Raw genomic sequence first — 21,300 nt, 5'->3', positions numbered from 1 at the left:
GTAGGAATTGCTTTTTACCTTTTATTCGATATTATATTATTTACCAACGTCCTTAGCCAGATAGTTTACAGTTTAATACGAGTATTTATATCACATTGGCTTAAGATTGAATACTCGTCGGCCCTACAGAGTCATTCCAAAGGTTAGGCAAAATTTAACAAAACACTTTAACGAAGGTAAGGATGATATATAGCTCCAACTGAGCGTCTGCAGGATTTCCTGAACGTTTCCTGAGCTCTGAGCCTTCGATTAAATTTAAATAAATTGATCAGTCAAAGCCGTGACAACTTCGTATCGACCCCTGGATTTTTCTCGGCTCCTTCTGAGCACTCCGGGGAAGAAATTTGAGTGTGGCCGGTTCTAGGGGTAGGCCTAGCCTGACTTGGTGAATACTAGTTTATTCCCCCCCTAGAATTTTGCGTCACAAATAGGTTATCATGAAGAGCTGAATCTTCGTTAAACCCATTAAAACAGCAATGCACAAAAAGAGCTCAATCAATAACTCGCCTATCGCTACATTTAAACCTGAATACGAGTTGAAAATTAGTGAAATTACCTGTGTAGCCACCAAGACCAGCAGTTTTTCTTCTTTTATACCAGTACCATTAAAAAAAACTATTTGTCAAGGGAAGCTGAGTCAGGAGGTGGGATCTTGACTAGTGACTATGCCTAGGATTCAATCGGAAACTTAAGTACCTGGTGAGCCCAATATCCACTTGGCCACACAGCTTGAAGATCGGAAATGTGCGAAAAAAGATTGACAAAATGGCTAGGGAGAATTCAGCCTAACGCAAGCGGTGACGCCGTAATAAATCATTGAACCATAGAAAACCCAAGAAAAAAGTAATTTTGCTGGAAGTCATCATGTCAGTTGATATTGTAATAGTAGATTAAATCTTAAGTATTCAAAATATCTTTTTGGTTCTGACAAGGCTTTTGAACTTCACAAATTTGCAGGGTGTCAAACAATATTGTGTATTAAATAGAATAAAACAAAACTATATCAACAAGGAGGAAGAATATCACCAACATCACACTAAAGACGTCATAAACAAAACAGATCATTTGCTCTTTTGTTGGGGAACTCTCACAATCTCGTGCTCTGCAGATGTTTTATCCATACATTGTCTGCGTAAAAATTCTTTGTAAAATCGTTGAACGTTTCATTTATAAAAACCCTAGTTAATAAAATGCACTTATTATATACAGTATTGTAGTTAAAAAAACTCAGATGGCGATGGCATTAGTAGTTATCCGTAGAGTTAGTGATTCATACAGAGCGTTATTAGGAATATTAGTGTTAAGTTGAATTTTTATTCACCGATTGGGTCTGATGATGGTTGGAGTGTCCAATCGAAATCGATCACCACTTATCACCTTTTCTTTTATATGTATTTACCGTCTTGTGAGTAAACAGTATCAGTGTAAATATATTATTTTAAGTGTTATTTGGCGTACTTTATGTGCTTTCAGGTATACAAATTACAACTAAATTATTATAAACCTATGTTAACCCACTCAATCGCTTGATAGTTAATGGCAAAAGTAATAAATAAATAACATTTTTTAGATTTGTCTAAAGATAAAAATGTTTTGATGAGAACAGTAATAGTAATAATATAAGGAAATAATACGAATTATCATAGAGTGCATTACAGTATGAATATAATATTGTAAAGTAATTAAAGTAAAGTAATTAAAATGGTGGTAAAGAAATGAAGAGCTATTATTGATATAACGTATACAAAGGATTAATACTTCATATAGTTGACGCACTTACATTATAATCTTAAGCTCTTATCACGGAGTTTTTGAAACGTAAAAAAGTTGTAAATAAGTTATGCATAAAACTATTTAAAATATAAATAAAACTGAGTAACAGCTCTGAAAAATATGAAACAATTTTGTAAATACAACAGAAAAATATGCCTATCATTAATAACACAACACATAAAAGTATTATTGAAAGTCACAACTCCATAAAAATAGGCTATAAAACCATGCTAATTTTACAAATATGAATTTAACAATAAAATAATTATTACACAAGAAACAAAATGAATGAATGAAAACTGAACAAACATGGTTTCTAATTTGTATAAATTTTAATTTGTTTCTAGAGGTTGCCGGCTTTTTTTATTTTGCATTTTGTCAGTCCACATAGACTAATGATGTGCGTGGAACTTATACAGCAAAGTAAGGGGTAAGCCAGTGCAGTACGAAGGTGAACTGTACTGATAAAATGTTTGCGGCAGTGGCCAGGATCCGAACCCACGACATCGCTGCCTTGGGCCCGAAGTCCGTGACGCTACCAACAACTCACCTAAATTCCAACACCAGTTATACGAAAAAAAATAAACGCAAAATATTTCTTTCGAAGGATTTTAAATATACAACAGCTGTTTTTTTTATACTATGTAGTGCAATATAACCAACACAAAAACAATCTAACAAAGGAATATAAAATCCATTCAATCTTACAATTATTTAATTTTAAATTAACTATTACAGTACTTGGTATAAAGACAGAAACGACGGTGGTGGATCAATAGGTGCCTACTCCCTTCGGGGGGAGGTGGTAAAGGGGGGCCTCCCCCCTAAATTACCCCCTCCTTACCTTGCTCGCAATGCAGGCCCCAGTGTTGACAAACATGTGAATAAGGCAACACCCTTGGTGTAGTAGTGAACCATGTTGTGTGAAAAGTGGGTTAAAAACTCAAAAGTGTGTTGAAAATCTAATTCTGTGAGATTCTCAGAGCTGTTGGTGGTAAACAGATTGGTCAATATTGCTTAAAGTCCTTTCACCGGAAAGAGGAACCGGCCGGGTTACCTGGTAGTTGATAATAGTGCATTACAGTTTGTAAGTATTGATGAAAACCTAGTAAATCTTCTACTAGTAGCTGCAATAATGTGATACAATAGACACTGCGTATTTGGCAAGCCTTGATCAATACGACGTTAGCGTAAGTTCTTTGTTTTCATGAGCTAGGTTTATGTACGAGTAAATAACAAGATTAGTATGTATGAATTATATATAATGAATTATATAATTATATGAATTATGTATAATTATATGTAACTATTGTAAAATCCTTAAACGTTACCGTCCAAATATAAAAAATATTAATGATTTTTACAAAACTTCAAATTTATATTGTATTACTATAAAGGTAAACACTGAAAATATATAACTAATTGTATTTATTTTAATTAGTATACATATCTCAAGAGTTAGGTTAAATTATTCGGGTTAATTTCAATAGAATACTCCCTAGAATTACAATCATTAGTATAAAGAACACTGAAGCAATTGTCAATACCAAGTATGTTTGTGGGATAATATCGCAATAAAACTCATATAATAGATGTATATGTAGTATTATAAGATTTACTATTAATATGTGATACAACAACTCTTAAAACCCAATGAAATGCTGCAATTAATTGTTTTATTACTTAAATGTGTTGGCAATATGTATCTATGAAATACTGTACCGGTATATGTGGTACCAGATTCTAAATTGGGGCAGTGACAAATGCAAACTCTTACGATCGTACAAGATTGACGCAACGACTGACGATTGGAGATCATTAGCGCTCAACATGTAATTAGTCAATTTGTAGTTAATCATCCTTCAAAGTAGTATAATAATACACTCATCAATACCTGAACTCATATCGATTCAAAAACTGTTCTCTAGGACAAACAAGAAAATAACATATGATTTACTAAAAAAACCACGGTACATGCGCAAACCATGCAACTAGATTGCATACTGTTGAACTGTTGCATGTGTGTGTGTGTGTGTGTGTGTGTGTGTGACCATTGCATAGTGTAAATGAACACAAGTTGAGCTGCGTAAATATTGCGATTGACTAACAATCAAGTATATTGAATGCAATCCCTTCTTAAAATACAACGGAGGCAATTAAGAAACAAACAATGTCTGTAGCATTTAGAAGAATCTGTATGCTAATCAGTTTGTAATGCTCATTTCATTTCAATTGGTAGGAAAATTTGAACATAAAACATAGGTTAATGTGTTTACCACACATAATTACAATTTTTACACCGACAACAATGTACAGTTCCCGTGAAGAAAATGTGCAAAATAAAATAAAATCTATTATCACATGGCTTTTAATGGAGGTAGATCTCCATTAGAGAAATTTCACCTTACTTAGTGCATTTTTTATGACGTTAGATTAATAATTGGCATAAGGTGTGAGCAGAACCGCCGCATCTCAGCATTATCACAAAGCTAAAACCTATTAGCGTTTGGCAAGAATTAAACCCGCGCCTCCCGGGCAGTCATAATAATTGGTCACCCGTATGCAATAAAGAATACACAGAATTAATAGCAAACGTTTGCCGATAAGACAAAGCGGCTTAAAGGATCTAAGGTTGATTTGTTTGTTTGGTTTCAATGTTTTCGCAACCATATAAATTCACTCAGAAGCTCTTAGATAGGGAAGCCTGTTTGACGCCTTAAATATTGGCCACAACAACAAAAGAAACATAATTTAATATGTTTCAACCCTGTAACATTACCTCATTTTATTAATAACGTTATTATATTTTGATACAATAAAGAAATTGCAATGTCTATACAAAGAAAATACAACGTGATTGCAACAAGATTGTCTGAATTTCTTTTGTAGGTCACCTTCATAAAAACTTGATTTCGTAGAAATTGTCTGTTGTTGGGAAGATTTCAACTTTTATAGAAAACAAGAAACAAATAAAATGTCTTTATTTTTTTTAAGTTTATAAACGATTTATTTTTTTACTACCATCCTGTACCAAATGCATTTATTTTATTTTATTTTTATTTTACATTCCAACGGACAGCTCCATTTTGATATTGGTAAACTTATGATAAATACTTTTTTAAGACTAGTACAATGCAATAGTTGATAGTGAATTGAATAAATTAGTTAAGAACAAAACGACAAAAAATAAGTGTCAGACAACAATATGGCAAGTAGCAAAACAAGTGAAAAACATGATAGTTACAACAAAACTAATCCAATAGTGCTTTAACAATGAATAGCAATAATAAAATTTGAATCGAGTAACAATATAAAGAATAACAGTGTTTATAAATTAACAATGAAAAAACAATAAATTACAAAGAATAACAGGTTGAAGAATTAACAAAGAAATAAAGTTCCCATCAATAATAACAGTATAAAATTGTATCAAAAATAAACTGCATTCTTATTCCGTTTTAATATCCTTTTAGAGTAAAATTGGAAGGTGAACTGACACATCGTCTTTAAATATCAATAGAAACTAAAGTTAAGTTCAACGAGTTCCAATGCAATTATTGTTTCCAATTTGTAGTTAACATGATGCAATGAAACTAGTTGCTCTGCCCGTGTTCCGCTACGGGGTGAGAATGTAGAAAGGAAAAATTCGGTTCTTTAAATCTACTATGAGAAACAGTTATCACACACTTACCAGGAAAAATATGCTCAATTCTACTTATTGATTATTTATATGCAGATGTCTTAATGCATTACCATTTCTTTATATAGTGTACTAGCTGTACCCGCGGGCTTTGCCCCGTTTAACTTCTTAATATTCAAGATGATCTCGTTCGCATGGCTCAATCACGTCCTGGCTGAAGTTCGTTCGCTACACTCACTCACCTTTAGGTTGGAGCTCGTTCGCTGCGCTCACTTGCCTTCAGGTTAGCTCGTTCGCTACGCTAACTCGTCTCCAGGTTGAAGTTGGTGAATTTTATTGTTTTGATTATCTGTTGCCGATATTTTATAATAATGCAAAATGTAACGCTTGTTTAACCCTTTTACACCTAGGAGCACAAAATAGGTAGATACAGTATAAAGCTATAATAATAAAATACTAAAATAAGACTTAAATTTTGTTAAAATCTTTTAGTAATCATTAGAAACGTTAGTATGAATAAATATTTACTATTAGGATTTAAAAAAATCAATAACTTGCAAAGAAACTAAGTACAAATTTAAATATCGTTTGATAATTTTTAGTAGAGTAAAGTAAAGCAGAATATCGACATGTTTAGTTAGGTTGTATAATTGTACACTATCTGCATACAACTTTAACTTTACTTTGGTGTCAATACCAGGCTCGGCCTGTCACTAACAGTTTGGTATAACTAGAGATTCATTTAAGGGATGTCTGTGGGGGAGGTATAAGATTGCCACTTATGTAATAGTCCTCTTAACCCTTACTGTCGGGAGTAATATTAATTACGGAAGCCAAGAACAGCGTTTCAACTAACGAATTTCCTCTGAAAAGTTTTTTGTGGTCATAATTTTCAAAATATTATCATCAAGATTAGCTCTTACTGCTACACTAGTACCACTATATTTCAACGATTGCTTAGCAAGTTTTTAATATGAACTAATTTGAAAGCAGTATTGTTTTAATAGTGCTTTAATGTAAAACGGTCAAAATTTAACAACGTTTAATTTTGAATTGGTTAAATTTATTGAAATTGTTTTGGGTAAACGTTTGCCAAGAGGAATTAAAAAGAGAAACATGAAATTAAATACCATAGATTTGTAAGATAACAACTCTGGCTGTAAGATAAATGCTAACAGGAACTTTGTAGCCGAAAGTAATTTTGAACTTTGAAATGAGTGTTGCTGAACATTTGACTACGCCAGTTCTAAGTTTGAATTACAGTACTGTAGTTTCTTTCATATCTCTGAGAGCATCACATGGGGAAACGGCGGAAACTAAAAGAAATTCTTAGTTCATGAATACACTTCTTGTAAAATAGTATGTACTAAAATTAAACTATTATTTTATCAAAATATTTTTTATCAAGGTAAGGATGTATCGATATCTAAGTTAGTTATCATGTATTTAATAACGAATAAATTAGCTAGAAAATGTTCAGCGACAAGGATTTGGAGTTGCTAAAAGAAAAGCTACACTCCTACTTTACAATATTCACCAAGTGATTTCCACAAAAACTTAAAAAGTTAATTTCAAAGCAACCTTTATAAAACCACTGTATCTAGGTTATTATAAAACAAAAATCCCTCTCGAGTTATCATTTTTGAAGTTTGAACCTTGAATTCTTTTGTACAGTACATTTCCAATTACTTAAGAAGATATTTTTGGGCAGGACCAGATTAACAGGAATTTCTTTTTGAATGTGTTTTTGGAACAAAAAATAGTGATTAGAAATGCTTGACCGTTATTATTCCAACTCTGACATTACTAAGTTTTGGGCTTTCAAATTATTATAATACTTCTTGAAGTTTCGTTAGTAATATAGACCAAGGAAAAATATGATTTACGCGGACTCGTCCCTTGCATTTGGTGCAACATCATCAATAATCAACAGACTAATGACAGTGGCAGAGTGGCTTTGCATGTACTAACCTAGGCTTGGAAAGGTCACTTACATCCTAGGGGCACGTGGCACATTTAAGACATCCTTACAAGTAAGGGAAATTACTAAGGCATTAAAGATAAAATTATTTTGGGCTACCACTTTACCACCTAAAATATTTAAATCCAAACGGACTAGACTGCAGTTTATACCATTTTAAAGTAGTAGATCTAAGGTAAATATTTCTTATACGAAATGTGTATACAAATTACAACCTGTTGGCATTTAAAATTGTACACCAACTTCAACTCGCACTTTTGCCATGACAAGTTATTGTTTTTGTCATAAATGTTTTTATTTTTGCGTTTGCTCTAGCACTCCCTGCCATCAAATGCCAATTAAGAAATACATGAATTCGATTAGTTTAATTTTCATTTAATTATTTAAAAAAGCAAGAATGATGAAATCGGTCCATAATGGGGAAAATAGTTTGTCTTGTATCATTAGAATTAAATACAGTGTCCGTTTTCTTATTATTCCAGTAGGCCTACATTTATGTTGTATTTAGTTTGTTATTCTTTTAAGATGTACACACATACGTTAACCAACTTAAGAGCAGTATTATTGCTCCAGCATATAACAAACTGAGTTTTAATTCGTGGTAGAGAAAGTTCTGCAAAAGTACAATACCACAGTGGCCGAAGCACGGGTTAAGTGCTACCCTGGCCAGAAGATAACACTATAGACCACTCAACCAAATTAGAAGACTTTCATTGAGGTAAAACTAAGAATATTGCGATTTAAGTCTTTAAAAACACGGTTTTTACGAAATCTTTGTTAAAAAAAATATCTTTGTAATTGGTGGAAAATGTTTTCACCTTTTAAATTGGTTTGTTTGTTATATAACTTGAAGTTGAAGCAACACCTTTGAATTTACCAACTCATAATGTATATGGCACTTCCATGCTTTCATATCGGTAGACGAGATAGGATAATTACCATACTTAGATCGTCGTAGTCTAATTACGCTAAAATTAGTTTTTGATCCATGACTTTAAATATTATCTTAATGAAATTTAGATTTTTTTTCAAACAGGAAATTCATCAAATATCAGCGTTAACTACAGCTACTCTTAGATTAGAAATAAATAAGCTTCCCCATAGAGTATGCCATAAAATATTCTTACCATGGAAATACGCATATTTTTATCGTTGACTGTAAATCCTTAAAAAAAGGTTCACCATATTTGCAGTGAACCTAATTAGGATGCCTGTTTAGAATGGTTACATAGAATACCAATACAGTTAAAGGCTCGATTGTTCCGAAAACCGCTGCAGTGATAAGTTAAAAAAACAAGTTAACAAATCAATAGAATATTTATTAGACTGTACTACGTTGGGTGAAAAATATGAACTAGGTACTACAGTAGGTAAACCTTTTAACTAAAACTCATCTTACAACAAAAGAAGTGCTGTGACTAAGACATATAACTACTCGTGTTTTTAAGATTTGTAGCTCCAGACAGGCTCCAAATCACTTGGCTATTTGCCACCAACCTTAACCAATCAAGTCATTATCTTCTAGTTATTTAACCTCCAACGGCTCAATATTATGGATGAAGTGTTCAAATTAGCGCTGTAGAAAAAGTAAATAAATAATTTATAAAAATAAGACTCAGCCAAGTAGCTAATTATCGCAATTCATCCCAAAACCATCTAGTTAAACTTTTCCTCGTTCGCTTCTAAATTACTTATTCCGCTCGCAGATATGCTAGTAGCCAATTAAAACTCGAGTTCAGTCAAATGCCCCGAAACGAGTCATCTCAAAGTTAGGACTTTGGCTTTTGGCTGCAAACTTTCCGTGTTGTTATTCGTCTTTCGCCCGAAGTTCTCTAAATTGTCTAAACACTGCTCTCTTTGTGAATCAGATAACAGTTATGTTTGCCGTTATCACTTGTTTGATCGCTGGCACTTGCCCAACGAAGCCTTGAATTCGTTGTTTGCTGCAGTCGTAATATAATGTTTTTTATTATTTTACTTCTCCAATACAGTAGTATTATTCGTTGTGGCGTTTTTACGCCCCCAACTCCTAGAAATGTCTAATTGAGACAAGTTCATTCTTGTGACTTGCCAGGTTGAAACTCACACAAGGAATCCAATGGTGGACGATTGTCCTTTGAGAATCACCAGTTTGGTTAAACTCAAGATCTATGTCCAGACAAGACAGCGTTGACTTTTATTAGTGACATTTCAAAGAAAAATACGAGCTCATTTTACCAATAATTTAGAATAATAGATTGATAACTGGTTCTCTGAATACATTTATGAATTTTTTTTCATTCGTCCGTCCGGGGAAATATTATTCTCAAGTCTCTTGTTTGTATTTATTTTAATAGATTTTTGTCTTAAATCAAACTTATTTGGATTTGGTACAATATGCTCAGTACCTACCAGTTAGTTGATTCCTTAAGTAAAATTGGTTTTCTTACAAAAATGCAAAGCAGTTATATAACATTTTATATTTAACATATAAAAATCCAAATACAGAGTTTAAAAAAATGTTAAATGTACCACAGAAATTTACTAAGATTCATCATTGCAAATAAATATACAAACTAGCAGCTTTCCTCCTAATGTAACACAGATGATCACCGTTTAGTAAGAACACAGCTTGTAGTTTATAACGTATCTTGTATAAACGGTGGTTTTATATTAGTCGTTCGGCGCGCCAGTCTGTAAACATTATTGCTCTGTGGCAAATATTTGGCGACAGACGCAATAATATCCTACTCTATGGCGACCAACACAATACCGCCTTGCTCTGTTGTTCGTGACTGTACTAACCTTGTTAACTAACGGATTTACACTGTCATTCGGTAGACTAAATTCAAAATATTTCAGTGAATTACCTTATGTGTGCAACTTAATTTTGTCGTATCGGGGTTCGTGACCACTGCTGTGCGTTTAAAGTAAACTTAGAAACTAATTTTATACTACAAAACTTAAATACTGATCTTCATATTTTTATAATTGTTGTATAAGGTGCGTGTCTGCTAGAACAATCAATGTTAAAATTTCCCCATATTAAGGCTGTGATTTAGTAAATGTTAACACGTCTGTTGAAGTCAAAGTGGTTAATTATTGTATTGTGTCTTCAAACTATAACAGTTGTCACCAAGATGCAAACATCCTGTTTCTAAATTGTAACTACGGTACATCCAGATTTACAAATGTAATGCTGCTGTATTGTTATTCAAATTGAAAATCTATCACTTACTATGTAATGTACTATGGAGTTTTGGTTAATTAATAAATTGTATTAAGCAACTAGCTGGCCCGACAGACGTCGTCCTGTCCTAATGAGGTTTTGTGTCAAATGCTCGTTCATTTTCAAGATGAGCTCGTTCGCATGGCTCAATCACGTCCTGGTACACTTTTACTGCTTACTTTTACTACTTACTGTAGACTTTTGGTTGCAAATTAGCTGTTCTCATAAATTTAAAAAAATAATAGTGCTGCACCCTATTGGTAAACCTATTACCTTTTTAATGCTATTGAACATCACAGAATCAAATTGTTTAATTGAACCAGCTGTTAAGATTCTTTAATTCCATTTAAATATGAGTAATCATAAGGTTCACATGGGAAACTCCAGAGCTACTGGGCGGAGCCCTTTTGACGGATCTGCACCAAACTTCACACAAACCATCCTTGAGTAATCCTTTATAATGCCTAAAATTTTCATAACAATCTGTCAAACTAAAAAGAATTTACTTTACGAAGAAAATATTATTCATACCCAATATCCTCCCTTAGGACCAACACAAAATTCCATACAAAAATAACTTGGCCTTAACTTAAGATTTTACAAGAAACTTAAGTAAAATATTGGAAGTACAGTAGTCTATTACACTAGTAAAATAGTTGAAGCATGTTAACTTTCACTATTACATGCTGTACAAAGAGAAAACAAACATGTTCACTTAGCGGAGCACAAAAACAAATTCATGTTTACAAAAGAACAGCGTTGAAACATTCAAAAACACCCGTTTGACGTTATAGACACACAGGTTTTGTTTATTTTGGCCATGATTGTATTTTTGAAGTTTTAACACCCGGGCTGTTCATTTTTTACAGTGAGTTTATACCATTTTAGAAAAAAAATATTCTATTTTATCTTTCTTATTTCAAGGCTTAAAGGAAGGAAAGTATTGTTTTATTACTTGAATTAATGTTTATATAAATTGGATACAATCATTGACTAGCTAGAATATGTGCATAATCTTTATTATATCGCATTGAGTTGACAAATAGCCGTAGAATGTTTCGGTAATGTAGAGGTATACAAGAACAATTAAACTCTTGTTCTGCGATCGTGATACAAATTAACTGACGGCGTCCGTAAATGAGCTTGAAAAGCTACGATTAATTTAATCACCTTATATAATTGTGTTAAGTGCTAAGCGCCTGAGAACTTGGAAAGTAGGGCTTGGTTCGCTCAGACAAATTGAAGGTATTTAATCAGCTGACCACTGGCCATTTCCCGCCGTATTTTCCATCCTCCACATCCTTTCCTTTTAATACTTCCTACGTGTTTTCTGCGGTCTTTACAATTATACAAATTAATCTTTCTGTACTTAACATCAAGGAAGTTCAAATAGCATTTGAACTAAATAAATTTAACTTAACAAATCCGAAATACGAGTAACAATAACTCTTATTTAAAGCATGTACTAATTAGTTGATTGGAAACATATATTCAATAGACATGAAGACTTCACCATGAATCCAAAAAATCCACTCCAATGTTACTATTTTTTTTTTATAACATTTGGTAGTATCTCACATGTGGTTCAACTGGTTTATTGGTTGGATTGCAGTGCTTCGGTCTTGAAAGCCTAGGTTTAATCCTGTTACAAGCATTGGGGTTTAGCTAAGAATTATTACTGGGACTCGATAGGTCTGAAATCACCCTAAACTGTAGATTTATCTAACAAAATTTAAAAAATGATAACTCGCTGGCAAAGGTAAACTTATATACCTTTATGGAACTCCTTCCAAATAAAACAGTATATCATATAGGAAGGTTTACAATCTAATGGTTATAAATCACTGAACAATGGAGAATGGTAAACTATGTTCTCATACCGTTTGAAATATAAAAATTTAATAGTAACTGTGATAGGACAGAAATAGCTTAAATAAATTACTTAAATATCTATTGATGATAAACCGAAACGTGCTACAAAGCTACACAAGGATCGGCCCTTTGCGTGTGAACGTTTTATTGTTACGAGCCAGACGTAGGCACCGGCCTCGCCTTTGTACACTGTACAGCTCAAATGCACGAATCACATGTCTTCTGCTCTGCTCTGTATAAACTCTAACGTTATTGAAACCACTCTTTTTTACTAAACTTGCTTTATATTCAACCCTTTGTCATAGTTATAACACCCGTTTCAATTATTGCTATAACTTTTGACTATTGATAAGTTGAGTCAATTACTGATTTTTGTCAAACACGTCAAATTCTACAAAACTGAAAGGACAACTTTTTGTAGATTATGGCACTTGTTATGTTACAAAAGCTACCGTATCGTAGTACCTGACCACCGATTGATAAAATTGGTCCCATGAATAAGAGGGCAACAATTCTAATACTTTACTCTGTACACATTACGGCGATGCAAATGATAAAACACAAAACCTAACCTAAATTACCTAACCTAACCTAGCATATAGATGCTATAGCTAAACTAACCGGTGCAGCGGTGGCGTCCACCTTTAACTGCACGCGAGTACGCGATAAGATAACGTTTTATGAGATAATGCTCTATATAGTCTATTGTCGTTTCTGACCATGCACTCCCATCAGTACTGTACTCACATCTAATTTATATCACCTTCACTTGCAATGGGCAGATTTTAATGGTGCAATGGGCCAAGGAAATATAATGTTAACTGCAGCTCCTTTATGACTGGAGAATAAGCCAGGCATAAATGAGGTACAGTGGTACAGTAACATTCTATAATACAATATCAATTATATGACAATATATTATCTATAACATTCTATCATATTCTTTCATAAAATATTCGTTTACGTTCTACCACGGAAAATAGTAACCATTATTTTTGTGGTTCTTTTTCAACACATTGGTTAAAGCTGGTCAATATAAGATGGATGGGAATAAGATGGATATGGGATACTAATGCAAGTCTACATCAGTATTCAAAGGTCAATTGTTGCCAGCTTCAAGCTCAAACTTAAAATTAATTAAACTTAAAGTTAATTTGCTCAAGCTTTACTCAAGCTTTGCATTTGCAATGAGGGAGGACACATTTGAAGAAAATTGTTTACTATAATAAAATTTACGGTATACTTTAGTATTACACATCTACCATGGCCATAATGGTCTACCACTTCACCTAAACAACAGAGACGGATAAATTATTAACAATTCGCAAAATATCACAAATTAATCATGAAATTAAAAACATAAACGTAACTGTAAACATTCCTACTTTGACAGTTCTCATTGCATATCACAGTTTTTTGTTTCTGCTTAGTTCAAATAGTCAATGGTTCAAATTAGCTGTTCATAAAAGCAAAACGAATTATAGTGCTGCACCCTGTTGGTAAATCTTATAACTTTAAATGCTTTTGCATATCATAGAACCAACTTTTGAGTTAAAACAGCTGAGTAAATCCTTTAATCCCCTTTATGAATACTCATAATGTTAACATGGGGAACTACAGAGCCACTGGGGCGGAGCCCCGAAAGGATTTTTGGGATAAGAATATGCCTATATGTTAATCGGGAATGTGAGCTATCATCATGCCAAATTTCAGCCCAATCCGTCCAGTAGTTTATGCGTGATTGAACTTCAAACAAACAAATAAACTAACAAACAAACACACAAACTTTCACATTTATAATATTAGTAAGATAAAAATGCCACTCATTCCACTATTAAGTGTACGTTGACTAACTCTACTAGGACTAGTGTAGTGTTAACCTATGATGGAAACGTTAGTTGATAAATACATCATAATTTGTTTTTAGCTTCATTTTTTGTGATATTCTTATATTTTGTCTACCTTCTTAAGCGGTTAGTCACCCTCGAATCATTCATTTAAGGGAAAGCAACATGACAATATTTTCTACTTTAAGTTTGTTCCAGACAGAAAATCCTTAAGGCATCTAGTTATAATTTTATTCTTCGTATTTTGCAATTCAAATAAGACTAACATTGCTAACTTTGAAACAGTGTGCATTCGTCTAAGACTATTCCATTCCTTTGCTACAACTTTAAGTCTTGTTTTAAATACATGATAATCTACATCACTAGTGAAAAAAATATGTGACTTCGCACAAAATAAAGTTACTTTAATTTCAAAATATCAGGCAATTTTTACCCAAGAAAAAAGCGTCCGTTATTTGAAAGAAAGAAAAGTGATTATTCTACCCAATAGTCCATCCGTTATTACACTAAACACTTATATTATAGTTATTTCTCATTTAATATTTCTTGTACATTTTGCATTGTTTAGGAACAAAGTTTCTTAGTATTTTACAAAAGTTTTACACGATTAATGATTTCATTGCCTTACGATTTACTGAAATTAATCTCAAACATGTTGTATTTGCTTTTCATTACTGTGTACTTTACACTCTATTCGCAATATATATCACTTGACCAAGGGAAGTAAAGAACGTCACGTATACTGAAAGACATTCACTATCTCCAGGGCACATTTTAAAGATATATAATGTAGGAGTTATGAGCCTGTGTATCATTTATGTAAGCCTGTGTCCATATCGATGGCTTCTACGTGCTTTATGACCCGACCTAGGACGGGACTTACAAACTACTTTACAAAGGTCAACCAGTTAACTAGCCGAGAATTTGACCAAACTTTGATATAGGCTAGTTAATACTTACTTAATTGATAAATCATAGTGTTGGGAAAGCATAACTAGTATTCACGACCAACCTTAAGCATTTCATGGCATTGAGTAGGTACCAGGTAAAGGTGAAAATCTATACAGGGTGAATAAAAAGTCAAGACCCTCCTCTAATATTTTTATAAGTAAATATAAAGAGATATCCTCTTGGTGGTCGTGCAATCTTAGCAGGAAATTTCATATTTTGAAAATTTTAATTTTAGGGGCAACTCAAAAATTTTAAATGCAAACCCTCTTCAAGTGACACCGTTTAAAAAAACTTAAAGAATTGTGAAAACCAGAGTTCGCTATCTCTTCTCTATCCAAAATGGTAATTACCATTACGAACCAATTTTACCATTGATTTCCATATCATTTGATGGGCTACTATTTTGGATACAGATGAAATAGCGAACTCTAGTTTTCACCATTCTTTAGGTTTTTGTAAACACTTTAAAATGAGGCGTCACTTGAAGGGGGTTTGCATTTAAAAATTTTGAGTTGCCCCCAAAATCCCCCATTTTTGGGGGACATTTAAAAATTTCAAAATCATAAAATTAAACTTCCTACTATGATTGCACGACCACCAGGATATCTCTGTATGTTTACTTAGAAAAATATTAGAGAGGGAGTATTGACTTTTTATCCATCCTGTATATTAATAGACAAGCATGTTTCTTTAAAACCTTTTTTCTCAGTTTGTGTGCATCACAGGGAAAATCTACGAAAAAAAGATACGATTTTTGACATGCTGTTAAAAATTTGCCTGTAGATGTGCAAAATTCATTAATAAATTAAACAAAACACAAAATTAATTGTTTTAATTTTATGGGTTCCTATTCTGGTGACGAAATAACAACGAAATGTAAAGAAAATTTCAAAACAAATGGAATAAATTCCAGTCACATGTTTTGTTTACAGCATGGGGTGAAAATAGATAAGTCTGTACATTTGACATATTTTTGCCCGAGTTTTAGCATAGCCAAAGTAAAATTAAAAAGTTAAAATATAAAATTACATTTAAGAAGTTAATAAAGTCTTCTCTTCATAAATTAAGTGTTCAATTATTAGCAATTATTGGACCTAAGAAACAAAACAATTCAACTGGGTTGCCTCTATAAGGGTTTACCATACATTACGTTGAATGGTGTTTGGACTTTGTATGGAAACCTACTTTAATGCAAGTGTTTTTTAATGAGAATAGTGGTAGAGTTAGTGTTAGTAGATGGTGGACGCAGTACACAATACCCTAGGGCCTGGACGACCTTATTGTAGTTCCCCACAACCAACAATACTCTGCGATTACACTGTCACAGACTCCATTGTTGAACTCGTTAATCATTTATTCTGATACCTGCACTATTCTACTTCCTCTTTCTTAGTGGCAGTTTCAGTGGGGCCGAAATCTTTATTGTGTATCTATTGCAAATCAATGCAGACCGAAGAAACTACTTTTAAGAACTTATTCGGCTTTAAACACGAAATTTGCGAACAAAATAGAACTTTTTTACTAATCACTACATTCAAGTAGATTGTATTTTCGAGTTTTCCAGTTTTTTTTTATTAGACGATTAATATAGGTTTGGAAATGAATTTTTCCATGTAAATCGTGGCCTATTCAACCAGATGTACTTCTGGCTAGTTCGTTGAAAAATTTAGGTCAGTTGATACTATGACACATTACAGGATAGGGTTACTAAACTATTTCGGCTCAAATATATCTGAATTATGGCTTCATAAACATTTCATCAAAAACTATATTAAACCATGCATACCTTCGTAACCAAACTTGCATTGACAATATGTTTTGATCTTGGTGGACAACAAATTTATACAAGGGTAGCATATTTTTGTAGAAAAAGTAATGCTATTTACAATTACTAAAATACATTTTATTCAGTTAAATGTATACAGGGTGTTCAAAAAAGATGGGGACATAACGTAGTGATTTCTTGGGTCAAAATAAAGAGAAAATCGAGAATAACATTTTTTTCCTAAATTGCTTCCTTAACCAGATATCCACCATTTTGTATGTTTTACATAAACATTTGTATCGTTGACTTGACTAGCTTAGCCTTATTCTACCCCATTTTACAACTGCACCAACCTAAAGGTGAGTGAGCGTAGCGAACGAACTTCAACCAGGACGTGATTGAGCCATGCGAACGAGATCATCTTGAAAATTAAGAAGTTAAACGGGGCAAAGCCCGCGGGTTACAGCTAGTGTCAAATAAAAGTGTTCTTGACTTTTTATAAATCAGCAATTTTTTCCATAAGTTTAAAAAGTTAAAATAGCATTTTTTAATTTTAAGTTGAATCATGATGAATGTTTTTCATAACAGAGTTCTCTTCTATAACATACATACCAGTTTCGCAAAGATAGGTTGAATAAATTAGAAGATAAAAATGTGTATGTTGAAAATACAAAATGGCGGATATCTGGTTAACAAAGCGATTTAGGAAAAATGTTATTATTGATTTTCCCTTTATTTTGATCCAAGGAATCACTACGTAAATTATGTCCCCACCTTTTTGGAACGCCCTGTATAATTAAGGAGGAATATATCCTAAATAAATTAATTATTTAGCAGAAAATACATTTTTAAAACGAAATGAAAGCTTTTATCTTAGAGTTAGAAACAATATTGCATAAATGAAGAAAATTATATTCTTCCTATTAAAATTACTTTAAACGTGGGTTTGGTTGGGGGTCAAAAACGTGGACGGGTTGCACCAGTTCAATGACCTGACCCGTACCGCTTACTCACCCTGTTGCGGCCTACATTTGATTTGTGCTTACTTTGGCCTTGGCGTACATTCGCATATTTACAAACAATATTTATATTGCCACTAAATGTCTGACTAGTTTCATCACATCAACATGGTCGTAGAATAAACTGTAGGCTAAACAAAGTAACGTATTCAATTTGTTAAGCTAACCTGTAACCGTAACCGTTCTAATGATGATGTAAATAACCGCTTTAAACAATGTTGTAACATTAAATAATTCTTTAAACCATGATGTCTTCATTATATTCGGAACTCATTTGGCGATGACCCAAAAACGCTGTCAGAGAGAAGAAACAAAACAAGACATAACAAACAAAGGCATTAACCATAACGTGGACAGATATCGTGCTCGTGCTACCCCTAGCGATCCTAGTGGCAGTAGCACAGTCGTACCAACTGTTGTCAATCAATGAGTCAATGTCTTCTGAATCGCTTTATCTATGTTGTGTGTCTTCTGTAGGAATAGTAGGTTATTTTTAATAAACTCAGTTTTAAGCCCACTTATTTATTAAAATGGTTTTAAAACAATAACATGTATTTTTTTCTATGAGTTTTCAGCATTAGAGATAATAGTGATACTAATGTAAGGTAATTACTCTATTCTTAAGGATTGAATAAAACCTTGGTTAATGGGTACAAAATGAACTGTTAATATATTAATGTTAAAGCTTAGAAACTTTTAAAATAAAATATTTTATCTATTTTTGTTATCTATTTTATCTATTTGAATTACAGTTCGTAGTTCCAACATGTTAAAACCTGGGATGTACACAGTCTTCTGAATCCCAAAAAATTAGGCACTGGAACAGTTGGACGTGACCAGACGTGACACTATTTCTTCATCCCTATGGTGTACAGTATTTTATTTATACAGGGTGATTGATATAAGTGTGCCAGCCGTTTTATTCGAAAACCATAAGAGATATCAAAATACCCCCGCCGCAGCAAACCTGCACACTAAGCGAATTTCCATTTGACTGATTGGATTTACACTGAAATGTCTACTTAAAAATATTACATTTATTCCCGATTTAAATAGAATTAGTTTAACAAGTACTTAGGTTTGCTGCATCAGGGAGGGTAAAACTGTTTTTTTTTGTAAAATGTTAATAGTTAGTAAGAAATAAAAACATTTTCCAAATTTGATCAAAATATGTTCATAAACAAGCAAACTACAACAGTTTACTTATTCTCCATAAAAATAACATGGGAATTTTAAATTAACATTTTTTTGGAATTTTCTCTGTAACCATTAGGCGTATAATAACGCTTCAATATACTAAATTATTTGTTTTTTTAAGCTCTACAAAATGGTTTGGAAATAAATTGCTAAATTTTATGTTTTTTGGGTAAAAAATTGGAAAAACCTATTTTTACCCCATAAAACCCCCCGTAAACACCCGTTCCCATGGTCCGATCATGCTGGATCGCGAACTCGTTCGAATAAACGTAGGTTTACACGTTTGTACCAAATTTCATCAAAATCGGATCATTTTTGCTCGAGTTATCGTGCTGACGGACACACACATATATATATATGTATGTATATATATATGTGTGTCCGTCAGCACGATAACTCGAGCAAAAATGATCCGATTTTGATGAAATTTGGTACAAACGTGTAAACCTACGTTTATTCGAACGAGTTCGCGATCCAGCATGATCGGACCATGGGAACGGGTGTTTACGGGGGGTTTTATGGGGTAAAAATAGGTTTTTTAAAAATAGGAATTTGAACGGATGGTGTTTTTGGCCTCTAGGGACCTTAAAACGAAAAAAAAATCTGTCCCGCGTCCAGGTCTTACCATGAGTACATTGTGTCTTACATTGTGAAATTTTGAATGGTTTTCGAATAAAACAGCTGGCATGCTTGCTTAGGCCTGTATCGAAACTCTTTCTCATGCAAAAATTTCAAAACTTTAACCATTATTATCTTTGAAACGGTTAGGTTTATGAAAAAAATCACAAGAATAAAATCGTCTTAAAATCACATTTTCTACCAGAATACATAATTAAATACATAGGGTGTTCCATAAGAAAAATCAAAGTTGGCGGCCATATTGGAAAAATGGCGGCTAAAATAATTTTTTTGACTTGACTACAGTTTTTTAAATAAAAAATTCCAAGGCACTTACCATTTAACCTTTTTTGATATCTCTTATAGTTTGCGAATAAAACGGCTGGCACACTTATATCAATCACCCTGTATACAGTTTTCCACGACAAAACACAGCATCACAGTTGTTTTGCATGGATACTTTTGTAGACTTTTTTCTTCAAAATTCTTTCTTTAATATCCTTCTTTAGAAAAGAGATACTAACGAGCCCAAATCGAGAACCGCCTGGATGTTACTTATAAGATAAATTCGTATTTTTATAAAGTCGAAGTCATAGTGTCACTTTTTGTTACAGTGAATTTAGGTTAGGTACTTAAAAGATTACTGCGGAAATTTTCCATCACGATTGGTGTATACTTTTCTGCAATACTTTTCTTGTTTAATACAAATACCTGACACAATCTACAAGCTTTATGGTTTAAGTAGTACTCGATAGTTGGATGGACGTTAATTTTGAGATCTGATTTTGAGAATCCCTCGAAATAAAAATTTACAAACAGTAATCCATCACCATACTATTTTCCTCTATTATAACCCACTTGGTATATAACTTATTATTGTTTTACTATCTATACGCTCGATCACCGCTCTATTTCCGTCTTGAAAATATTTAGAACAGCTTCAAGTTGCCTTAAACAATACATTAATCTTATAAATGTAACGAATCACGTTATAGGAATTCATTACAGATCAATGCAATCTAATATTGACCACTATTTTACAACGTAGACTTTGCCAGTATGATTATAATTGAGTAAGGAAGATTTAGTCTATAGCATTCATGCCACAGAATTAAATTGACCCAAGTTATTTCTGACAGTTAACGGACGGAAATATTATCGTGAGTTGTCAAACCTTTATCTGCCAAATCTCAGGTAATCTCTGACAGTAAAGTTTGACAATCAATATCAGCCAGCTGTTGTAATCCGAACTGTTAACTTGACTGAGCTGTCGTTTGAACATCGATTATTTATATCTGAGCCAAAATGTGACTAATGGTGAGTGACGATTTCGCCCCCGTTAAAGTACTTACGATTTGCATTGAGTGGATGAAACTGAATAATTGAAGCACACAGTGAATAATGTACGAGTGAATCAATGCATTCACAC

At 32.9% G+C, this 21,300-nt stretch overlaps 2 protein-coding genes across 4 annotated transcripts in view; both read left to right on the top strand.

Annotated features, from left to right (window-relative positions):
* Nucleotides 1-21,300, top strand: part of LOC128999208 (uncharacterized) — a 90,868-nt gene that overhangs the window by 29,608 nt on the left and 39,960 nt on the right. The gene's annotated exons all lie outside the window — the stretch shown is intronic.
* Nucleotides 2,653-21,300, top strand: part of LOC128999206 (uncharacterized) — a 35,286-nt gene continuing 16,638 nt past the window's right edge. For 2 of the 3 annotated variants that reach the window (XM_054425597.1, XM_054425596.1), the window contains exon 1: nucleotides 2,653-2,860. The gene's annotated coding sequence lies outside the window, so the exon portion shown is untranslated. Of the gene's footprint in view, nucleotides 2,964-21,300 lie in introns of all 3 variants that reach the window. The other variant, XM_054425595.1, reaches the window with a different exon arrangement.

This window comes from Macrosteles quadrilineatus, unplaced genomic scaffold (assembly GCF_028750875.1).
Source record: "Macrosteles quadrilineatus isolate MER2022 unplaced genomic scaffold, UCM_ALF_1.0 Scaffold_8__2_contigs__length_117827958, whole genome shotgun sequence".
NCBI lineage: Eukaryota > Metazoa > Arthropoda > Insecta > Hemiptera > Cicadellidae > Macrosteles > Macrosteles quadrilineatus.
This window is presented reverse-complemented; position numbering and strand designations above follow the sequence as displayed.